At 42.2% G+C, this 11,449-nt stretch overlaps 1 long non-coding RNA gene across 1 annotated transcript; it reads left to right on the top strand.

Moving 5' to 3' along the window:
* Positions 1–7,050: 7,050 nt before the first annotated feature.
* On the top strand, positions 7,051–9,683 carry LOC138847229 (uncharacterized). The gene is made up of 2 exons (XR_011384939.1): positions 7,051–7,672; positions 8,835–9,683. It is a non-coding gene; the product is annotated as an uncharacterized lncRNA (long non-coding RNA).
* Positions 9,684–11,449: the final 1,766 nt, after the last annotated feature.

Raw genomic sequence — 11,449 nt, 5'->3', positions numbered from 1 at the left:
AGCCAGAACTTGAACTGGCACCCATATGGGATGCTGGCACTGAAGGCCAGGGCTTTAACCCACTGTGTCACAGCACCAGCACCCACCATGTCCCTATTAGGTATTGGGATGGGTAGAAGGGAGTGATCTTTATTGGGAAGACAGCTTCATAGATAATTAGGGGCAATTCTGGACGACATTTACTATAAGCTCCAAGACTTATTTGAACTTATCAGAATTTCAAAAGCACCAGTTTGGCATATCTCGCGATCCGTGTATTCATTTTGGTAAGCTTGAGCTTTTGTGCCCTTGCCTTTTGCCCATTAACATTTTGCACAGAGAAGAATTGTGTGTGTGTGTGTGTAGATAGGCACACAAACTAATGGTGAATTCAACTGAGTAGCTCTTTGGTTGCACAAACTTGTTTTGATAGTTTCAAGTCCCCTGTAAAGAAGCAACTTAACAAAAATTTGACCCCTGTAGGCTAACAAGACAGACATGGAGCTCTGTGAAAACAGTCCAGTTCCTGCTATTGCTCCCATGGGGGAAGCTTTCTTGGGATATGTGAATGCATCAAGGTTAAATCTACTTAGGAGAAACAGAAGGAGCAGACAGAGAGACAAAGAAGCACAGTTACTGCGCCTACCTGTGCCGGTGGGCAGCACAGACCAGTGAAGGGTGCATCCTGGTGACTGGACTGCCGATCTCCAGTCATTAAATCGTAATCATAATGCCTGATGTGTAAAGCAGAGGGAGGCCTGGGATTATGGGGAATAGAGGATGCCTGTGGTGGGCACATAGGAATTACTTGAGTCCACATCAGTGTGTCTGAATTTAACAGGTAATAAAAAAAGCCTTTGCTTTTCCTGTCTGTAAGATCCGAAAGTGTTCCTGGTCCAGGGAGTAAATGGGTGGTCTCATGGAATTACTAGGTGATGTGTGGATATAGAGAACCACTCCCCTGCTTAGCAACAAATATTTACTGTCCTAACACTATCTGCCAAGTAGTTTTCTAGGTACTTGGACTGTAGTGATGAACACCAGAAAAACACAGAACTTAATGTTCTGCTGGAGAAGGTCAATGGTGCTCAATTAACCAGATAAGGATTATTATAGTATCAGACTGGGATAAGTGTGGTGAAGTATAAATCAGGCTAAAAGGTGGGGATGAGCTGTCATAGATTGGGAAGCACCAAGGAGGGCATCTCTGAGCAAGTGTCCATGGAGAGGAGAGCTGAATGAAATGGGAGGTTGGTCACGTGATGGGATGGGGCAGGGAGTGCTGTAAGCAGATAGAGCAGTAGCTGAAGGAGACCAGATAGTGCTCCAGGCATATTTTGGGAAAGATAAGAAAACAACTTTTGAAATGGGCAAGAGGAGGAAGCTGGGTCTTACAAAAAGCTTGGCTTGAGGCTGGCTCACAGCTGGATGGGGGAAGCAGTCAGTTTATTGTCATGACTTTGAGTCATGGGAACATTAACATTTTCCCCATGGTCAGTATAAAATGTATTTGATAAGGTCATGGAGTGTTGGATGAGAAACAGGTGTTGCTTCTTTGATGAGCTCCTCTGGAAACTTGTCTTGAGCTGTGTCAATAAAAATCACCCTTTTCTAGTGGAGTAAAAAATCTGTGCAAGCCCTCTCAGAGTTCTGATCTGTGGGTGTCAGGTGAGTCAGTGAGCCCCCACCCTGGGTGTCGACACCATCTCCAGAGCACGCGAACGTTCCTAACGTTTACAGTCACCAGGCAGTCATGCTTTGAGATCATCCGAGAAGTGCTGTGGAAGCATAATGCATTATTACTGTCATTATGACAGTAATGACTATGATTATAATGCACTTAGGGGGAGCTGGGGAGGAGCGGTTGTTAAGGGTAGGTAAGCCTTACCCCCATATATCTCAGTATGATTTTCAGTATCAGAAATTGTGTGTTTTCATGTGTGTGTGTGTGTGTGTGTGACAATGGTCAGTGCAGGGGTCAGGTGGGGGTGTGAAGACCTCACTTCTGGATATGTATTCAAATCCATTTTAATGAAACTGTGTTCAGGAAGCCACATTCTGTTCCATTCTGCTTAAACCACAGAGCACAGGTGGGCCTTGTTTCAGTACTAATGTGCTGGTGTGAAACACAGTTTCTCTGAGTACGATTGCACTGCGGATGTGATGCTCTGGAAGCAGCTGGATTCGGGATATAAACCTGATCACAGATAGTGCTCTAACTGCCCTGGGGAACAGGAAGAGGATGTGACAGGAAGTCCACACTTCTGCACGCTTGTCACTTACTCTGTTTTCCTTATTTCCCTTCTTGATCACCCTTCTTCGGAGTGTGTGATTCTGAAAAGCTAATATTTACCCGTTTGACAAGTGTTCGTGGAGAGCCCATTAAATTGCCTGCCTGGGGGTTAAGTTGCAGGATGGATGGGATGAACATGATTTGTTCCCTGCCTTAAAGGTTTTACAGGATAACGAGGGAGTCAGAGAAGAACATCAGTGGATTTGAGGCGTTGCATTATGTAAGCGCTCCCTGTGCCCCAGTGCCTTGATCATGTTGGCATCTTGGAAGCCTCCCTTTGGGGTTACTGAATAGGATGGATTTCAGTGGGTTCACTGGAGCGGTTGTGGAGTCCAGGTGAGACCTACATGCCCACCTGTTAAGACCTTTGGAAGATCTTTCATCTCAAGACCCAGACACTCAGCAGTATTTATCATGAGAAAGGAAGGACGGTTTTGTAGGATTTGGATTTTTTCTGAGAGTCAGTGCCTTGGTGGTGTGGCCTGGTGTAAGTAAACAAACATAAAAACAAACAAAAGCAAAAAATATTAATAACACTGGGTTTTCTTCATTTTCAGAGGTGGGAAATGTCTGAACAAATCCTCTGAGTTTGTAGAAATGTTCCTGGGTAGGCCGGCGCCGCGGCTCAATAGGCTAATCCTCTGCCTGTGGTGCCGGCACCCTGGGTTCTAGTCCCGGTTAGGGTGCCAGATTCTGTCCCGGTTGCCCCTCTTCCAGGCCAGCTCTCTGCTGTGACCCGGGAGTGCAGTGGAGGATGGCCCAAGTGCTTGGGCCCTGCACCCACATGGGAAACCAGGAGAAGCACCTGGCTCATGGCTTCGGATCAGCGCGGTACACCGGCCACAGTGCGCCGGCCGTGGCGGCCATTTGTGGGTGAACCAATGGCAAAGGAAGACCTTTCTCTCTGTCTCTCTCTCTCACTGTCCACTCTGCCTGTCAAAAAAAAAAAAAAAAAAAAAAAAGAAAGAAATGTTCCTGGTTCAGGAATAGAATCAGAAGTGTTTTGTGAGATGTTCTTAGGGAGGGCTAGAGCTGCATGTAACATTTTCGAAGTGGTCTTAAGTGTTGCCCAAAGGAGTATGCCTAAGGACAAGGATCAAATGTATTTCTTCTCTTCTCTTCTCTTCTCTTCTCTTCTCTTCTCTTCTCTTCTCTTCTCTTCTCTTCTTTTCACAGGCAGAGTGGACAGTGAGAGAGAGAGACAGAGAAAAAGGTCTTCCTTTGCCATTGGTTCACCCCCCCCAAAATGGCCGCTGTGACCAGCGCGCTGCAGCTGGCACACCGCTCTGATCCGAAGCCAGGAGCCAGGTGCTTTTCCTGGTCTCCTATGGGGTGCAGGGCCCAAGGACTTGGGCCATCCTTCACTGCACTCCCGGGCCACAGCAGAGAGCTGGCCTGGAAGAGGAGCGACTAAGGCAGAATCTGGCGCCTGGACCCTAGAACTCAGGGTGCCGGCCTCGCAGGTGGAGGATTAGCCTATTGAGCTGCGGCGCTGGCTATGTATTACTTCTTTTCTTCCAGAGTGGATTGTTAAAGGAAATTTTGGATAACTTCTGAGATTTGAGAATTATTCTCGAGGCGGGGTAGAGGGAAGGGAAGAAAAGAAAGGAAGGGAGGGAGGGAGGGAGAGAGAGAGAGAAAAAGAGAGAGAGGATGGGGTATATGGGGATTTTGGAGAAGATTCCTTGTGGTTCATTTCGGGTACACGGTTGAAAAAGGAAACTAGCTCAGGGCTGTATGAGATGCACTTTGTAATTCCTTCCCTAACCTGGGAAAGCTATAAAATCTATGACTTTTGAGTCTGTACATTAAAAAAATGTCCTTATTTTGAAAGTATGATTTCAAATGGCTGAGGTTTCTTTGTATTGCTGAGAAGACCATAGTCACTCTGAATTAATGATACAGAGCCTGTATTCTGGGAACATGTTTACCCACTTGGAGATCAAACAGCTTTTGGGGACTTCTGCAACTTTGCTTATGCAAATATTTGCTGGTGATTATAAAAGAGGCTTAATTGAAATGGGCCTGACTTCATACCAGACTTGAGAAATAGTGTCTGGGGAACGGCCGGGTACTGTTTCTTCTGCAAATGAGGAATGATTTGAGATTGAACCGTGAAAGATAAAACCAGCAAGCCTTTTTCTTAGTGCAAGTAATAAAACAGGTAAACAGATGACTGGTATCAAGTTATCAAGAAAATATCTTCTTGATAGTCATTGCAATGAGACTCTGAAAAAACCTATTTGGACATTGCCAAACTCTTTTTGTGAGAATTTCAGTAACTTTTATTTCTGGTATCTTTGAGGGATCCTTTTAGGTATGGCAAAGGGACTGTATAAGCCTATTTAAGGGCCGGCGCCGCAGCTCACTAGGCTAATCCTCTGCCTTGCGGCGCCGGCACACCAGGTTCTAGTCCCGGTCGGGGCGCCGGATTCTGTCCCAGTTGCCCCTCTTCCAGGCCAGCTCTCTGCTGTGGCCCGGGAGTGCAGTGGAGGATGGCCCAAGTGCTTGGGCCCTGCACCCCATGGGAGACCAGAAGAAGCACCTGGCTCCTGCCATGGGATCAGCGAGGTGCGCCGGCCGCAGCGCACTGGCCGCGGCGGCCATTTGTGGGTGAACCAATGGCAAAGGAAGACCTTTCTCTCTGTCTCTCTCACTGTCCACTCTGCCTGTCAAAAAAAAAAAAAAAGCCTATTTAAGCCCTGTATTATCCTATTTATGTATGTTGTATTTAATTATAAATTACCTTTGTAGCATTTGCAAAAAATTGCAAGTGTGGACAACTGTGGAATTTAGAGTTGATGGTTATCCAGTCTTTCTAACTTCTCTGAGAAGTCATCTTCCTCAGAAGCTAAGCTGGTATCAGATAGATGGGGACCCTGTCCGGGATGTGATGTCACTCCCTTCCATATCCAACAGATGATTTTCTTTTTACAATGCAGGAGGTAGTCCCTATGGAGACACTTCAGAGTGATTCAATCATACTTATTAATTATGTCTTATGATAGGTACCATGCTGAATGTTTTCATGCGCATGATCTCACTGCATCCTTTTAATTAAGTGAGGAAGCATACATAGAGACTAGTGTTTTTTTCTTTTTGAAGACACACAACTACAATGTGGCAGAATGGACCTCAGTGGGCTGGTGTTGATGTACAACAGGTTAAGCTGCCACCTGTGATGCCTGCATCCCGAAACAGAGCACTGGTTCCAGCTCCTGGTACTCTGCTTCTGGTCCAAACTCCTGTTAATGCACGTTGGAAGGCAGTGAATGATAATACAAGTATTTAGGCCCCTGTCCCCCATGTGGAAGACCCTGATGGAGTTCCAGGCTCCTGGTTTCGGCTTGGCCCAGCCCTGTTGCAGCCATTTGGGGAATGAGTCAGGATATGGAAGAAATCTCTCTCTCTCCCTCTCTCTCCCTTTCTCTCTCTCTATGTGTCACCCTGTCTTTCAAATAAATAAATAAATCCTTAAAAATAAAATGGAATTAAGAGATAAGTTTATTTAAAAAAAAAAAAACACTTGAAACTTCAGACTTTGAGGTTCAAGTTTGTTTCTTTCCACCTGTGATCCTTTCTTCTCTCTGACACACTGCTGGGAACTCCCTGTATGTCAGACAAACAGACCAAATCCCTGGAAACTTCTCACTCTTCAAGATAAGCTCTGACCTACTCTTGGAAAATTTCTACCTCTGCCTTTGATTTCTTAACTCTTCTCTGCACCTGTCCTCTGTGAGGAGTTGAGAATTTCCAGGATTCCCTTTAAATTTCAGAAGTTTTTGTTTCAGAGATCCTAATGCTGTAATGTCAAGAAGCATGGTATTTTGAATCTGTTAGTTCTACCTCTAACATATATCCTAATTCTTTTAAGTTTCTTGCGTCACCACAGTCACTATGCTGGCCCAAGCCATTGCCATGAAAGAAGAGTCTGGGCTCCTTTTCAAGTGTTTTCATGTTTTCCTGCTCAGGGTGTGATGTCTGGACTAACAGCATCTGCATCATCTGAGAACTTAGGAAAAATGCATGATCTTGCATCCCATTTTGGACCTAGAGAATCATAATCTTTCTTTCACCAAACCCCATAGAACTTTAAAGTCAGAGAGAGGCAGGCATTTGGCCTAGCAGGTAAGACGCTGCTTGGGGTGCCTGCATCCCACTTGTCAGTGCCTGGGCTCTGCTCCTGTTTTCAGCTTCCTGCTAATACACTCTCTGGGAGGTGACAGGTGATGGTTCAATTAGTTGGATCCCTGCCACCCACATGGGAGACCCAGATTGTGTTCTGAGTTCTTGGCTTCAAACTGACCGACCCTTAGCTATTGAGGACATTTGGGAAGAGAACCAGTGGATGTAAGTTCTTTTTAAGTTCTTTTTATTTTTCTTTCCCTTCATTTCAAACCAATAAACTAAGTAAATAAGTTTTTTTTTTTTTTAAAAAAAAGTCAGAGAGTTACTGATGTAGCAGAGCTTCCTCACTCTTTGCCTCTGCCATTGGATACTCCCGTTTGTGTTCAGTGTGACAGTGATACCTTACAAATGCATGCACCATCAGACATGTCTCCATTTTAAACCTTTGAATGTTCTCCCATCTCAATTACAGTGAAGCCCAAACACCACACAGTGACTGACAAAGTCCTCCAGGGTCTGATTCTTGCCTACTTCCAGGCATACTGACTCCTTTTTTTTTTAAAAAAAAATTAAATTGTATGTATGTATGTATGTATTTTTTGAAAGGCAAAATCACAGCGGTGGGGAGAGAGAGAGAGAGAGAGAGAGAGAGATCTTCCATCTGCTGGTTCACTCCCCAAATGGCCACAATGACCAGCTCTGGGCCAGACCAAAGCCATGATTCAGGAACTTCACCCAGGTCTCCCACACGGGTGCAGGAGCCCAAGCACTTGGGCAATCTTCTGCTGCCTTCCCAGGCCACTAGCAGGAAGCTGGGTTGAAAGTGGAGCAGCTAGATCTCCAACCAGTGCCCATATGGGATGCCTGCACTGCAGGTGGTAGCTTAGCCAATTACATCACAATGCAGGCTCCCCTGACTTCCTTTTCTAACACATTCTGAGGTTGGTTCTACCATAAGACTTACCTTCATTATTTCCTCTACTCAGAATGTTCTCTTGCTGTTTATATGATGCTGATTTTACTGTATTTTAGTCTGAGTTTAAAGATAAGTTGGAGAAAATTCACCTGACCTCTAGACAGTGGATACCCCAGTTTGTTTTTCTGTTAAAACCATACTGATTTCCTTCATATCATTTATCTCAATTTGCTGTTATGTTATTTATTTATTCCTCTTCCTCAATTCTGTAACAGAAAGACCCAGGACATTTCTCTGTTACTTGGTGAATGGCACAGAGAAGCTGCTACATATATAACTTCTTAGCAGTTGAGCAAGTGAGTAAGCATATTTTAGTTACACTTATTGCTTATTCATTTTTTAGGAGTATGTTATTCAAGATAAATTGTTATTGTTTATAATTTTTGCAATTATTAATAGTTCTTTGTAGTTTAATCTGGAATATCTTCAGTTGGCTAGCTAGAGTTGAGAGGGTTTTCTAATACCTACTTTGAGCATCACAAATAGGATAGCTTTTCATTTCCAAGCTATTTATCAATGTGGTCTAGTTCTCATGTGCCTACTGCAACCAACCAACATTGTCCCCATATCCAATGTCCAGCCATCTCCTTAATAGAAACCACAGATGGTTGACCACAATTATAATTGCTTTGGTCCAGAGTTGATGAGGGAACATGCTGGGCAAATATTCTTTTTTCTTTGTGCGTGTGTTTCATGGAATCCAGCAGAGGATGCGGGGGTAATGAGTTCAAGGGATGATGTCTTTAAATATTAGGCTGCAACTGATGGCTAACCCTGGGTCAGAGTAGAAAACTCCCTTGTGATGTATCATTGCACAATTACATAAAACAGATGTGTAATAGAGGCTTGTATCTTTCCCTGAAACATCTGGCATTACTCATCATGAGAAACAGGTGCCTAGGTTGGAAAGGCCACATATCCATTCCAGGATGACACATTTCTGTTGTTTCTGGGTTGCATTTGGGTTTTCTTTGGCTCCTGACAGCCCAAGCACAGGAATGATCAAAATGATAATGCAGAGAAAGATTGCCTAAGAAAGAGGGTAAACAAAGTTAGTTGTGTCTTCTGGCAGGATGAGGTTCTGGGTTTCAGAAAAATTAGTAAGCCACCCTGTAACTGACAGCTTGTGATAATCCAGATGTAGTTGCATGTGCACTTGCTGTGACAAGTTGAATCACAGCTTCCATGCATGAGAATTGTCTCAGAACCAAGAGTTTGCCTGCTGGTCATTCGAAGTCTTTGTTAAATCTTAGCCAACCATGGGTCAGGGTGACATAAAAGTTTACTGAATTGTGACTTCTCACAGAACCAGAATATCTCAAACCTAAGATTTATGAAAGTCCTGGGACAAAGTTGTCAAATATCTATAACTTCAGCCAGGGTATATCATGTGAAAAGTCAGTAAGAGAACAAAATGAAGTCACCTGTCCTGTGGTGCCTTTTCCCTTGACTTACTAGCCTGGTGTTACCTCATTGTTGGAGTTCCAAGATGGAAACCACATGGTTATTCATGTCTTTGCGCACTTCTTGAATTGTGATCTTTTTGAATCCCAGGTAGGATTTTGCTGGAACTTGTTTGTAATTGAGGTTCTAACAATGACAGTGTTTCTTAAGGTGTGGCCTGCTGATTATCTGCTTCAGAATTGCCCAGTGGAATTATAAAAAGCAGATATTCCTGGGACTTGTACACACAGATCTACTGAGTTGAGGTCTCAAATGTAAAGTTTAAGAATCTTCATTTTCAATAAATATTCCAGATGATGCTGAATGATTTCTACAGTTTGAGAAATACCATTTTCTATTGAGGCTAAGTGTGTTATTTTTCATTATTTTCTTTCTTTTATACATACAATACTGTACACATTTATGCAGTACCATGTGATGTTTTGATGTAAGTATACATTGTGAAATATGCAAATCAGGGTATACACATCTGTTTCCTAAAACATTTATCATTTTTGTGTGTGGTGAGAACATTAAATGTCCTTTTCTCTCTTTTGAAATACATAGTACATTATCTTTAGTCACCTTACTTACTGTATAATAGAACACAACAATTTCATTTCCCTTTATTATCAAAACTTAGACCTGTTAACCAGACTTTGTACATCCCACTCTTCCATCTACTCTCCCTAGTCCCCAGAAACCATCATTCCATCATTCTACCCTCAACTTCTATGAGATTAATGTTTTTAGATTCCACATAAGAGCAATATTGTGTGGTGTTTGTCTTTCCGTGCCTGGCTTATTTATTATTTTTGAATCCACTTTAAATAAAATTGGGATTGAAATAGCTAACTTTAAAAATTGTGATTTCATAGATCAAAAACAATCTTGTAACCTATTTTTATCTGGTCAGCTATGATGCTAATGACTACTATTCCACAGTTAACCTTTAGAAATGTCAGTATGTGTGTGTGTCCTGCTTAAAAGTGACTTTTAGTAGTAAAAATACTTATTTCCAGTGTTGATTTATATGATATGGAGAGTGTGTCTGTCTGCACACACAGGAGCAAATGTAAGAAAAAAGGAATTACCTAGGGGGTGTTATATATTAAGAATTTAGATCAGTCCTTCTTATTGCAGGTCAAATATTTATGGAATAATAGGGCTAAGAGATGTTTCTCTTCTTTTTTCTGTTGTAAAATAATTTTAAGAAATTTTCTTTGTATTTTTCTTTTGCAGAAGAAAAGCTCCATATTTAAACATTTTTCATGTCTCTAGTTTTGTTGTTAAATATGTGGTATAAAGAGGCAAACATCTCCATTTAAAAGTGGTTCAAGGTATTTTTAGTCTTTACTATTGGAAGTCATTTTTTTCTAAAAATAAGATGCATTTATTTATTTGAAAGGCAGTGGAGACAGAGAGAGAGATAGAGAGAAAGAGGGAGAGAGAGAGAGAAAGAGATCATTCTGCTTGTTCACTCCCCAAATGTCCAGGGTCAAGAGCCAGGAACTCCATCATCCAGCTCTCCCAGCAGGCAGCAGGGGCCCAAGCACTCTGCCTTCTGATGCTTTCTCAAGCACATTTTCAGGGAGCTGGATTGGAAATGGAGCAGCCAGGACTTGTAGCGGTGCTCATATGGCATATTAGCATTACTGGTAGCGGCTTAATATGCTGTACCATGACATTGGCTCCTAAAAGTCATTTCTTACACGCTTTTAATGAGCTATAGCATATAAATAGACAACGTGCAAACTCAGCATCTTCATGTAGCGAGTACCAAGATCAAGAAACAGAGCCTGATTGCATTTTGAAGACCATCATGCCCCTTATTCTAATCACTAAACTTTCTAAAAATTATCATTTTCTTAACAGCTCAGTCATTTTTTCCTAATAAATATCTAATCACTTGACCTATATTTTCTTTATTTGCTTTTTGAAGATATTGGAATTTATTTGCTTTTTGAAGATATTGGAATCTTCAACATTGAAGATCAACATTTTTTATCATGAAACTTTCTGTTTGCTGACTTTAAGAAATGCCTTTCTGCTGGCTGATTTAGAATTTTGCCATTTTTCTTTCTTTGGATGCAGTTCTCTATGTTCATCTTCATTCATTTCCATTTTCTGCATGGTTTCCTTCTAACCTAGAATGTACCAAGTAGCACTTCTTCTTTTTTTTTTTTTTTCTTTTGTTAATTGTAGCAACCATGCTAGACAAATTTATTAAGTTCACCTTACAAACCAGGTAGGCATCTCAGTAAAGAACTGAGAACCTAATCTGCATTCAGACTGAAGTTTTTATCAAAATGGATATGGGTATGTCATTTCTCTTTGCTCATCCCTTTATGGGATATCGCTGGGTAGAGGGCTTCCTTGGTGTGAAATTCCTCTCAGGACTTTATCAGCGGAGTGTTAATTGGATCTAATAGCCTCCTTAGTTATGGGTGGGGAAGATTTCCCTAAGCTATCTCCAGGAGAGAGCTGGGACCCACCTAAGAAGGTTATTGAACAAGGGCAATGTTTTTGATGTTCAAATGTTGGCCTGCTTCCAAGGGGTGCTTCTATATTTCTTTCCTCATTCGACCACACAGAAAGTTGTATTTTTATTCTACACCCTCTCTCCCACA

This window comes from Oryctolagus cuniculus, chromosome 20 (assembly GCF_964237555.1).
Source record: "Oryctolagus cuniculus chromosome 20, mOryCun1.1, whole genome shotgun sequence".
NCBI lineage: Eukaryota > Metazoa > Chordata > Mammalia > Lagomorpha > Leporidae > Oryctolagus > Oryctolagus cuniculus.
Note: the sequence above shows the minus strand (reverse complement) of the source record. Positions and strands in the feature narration are given on the sequence as shown.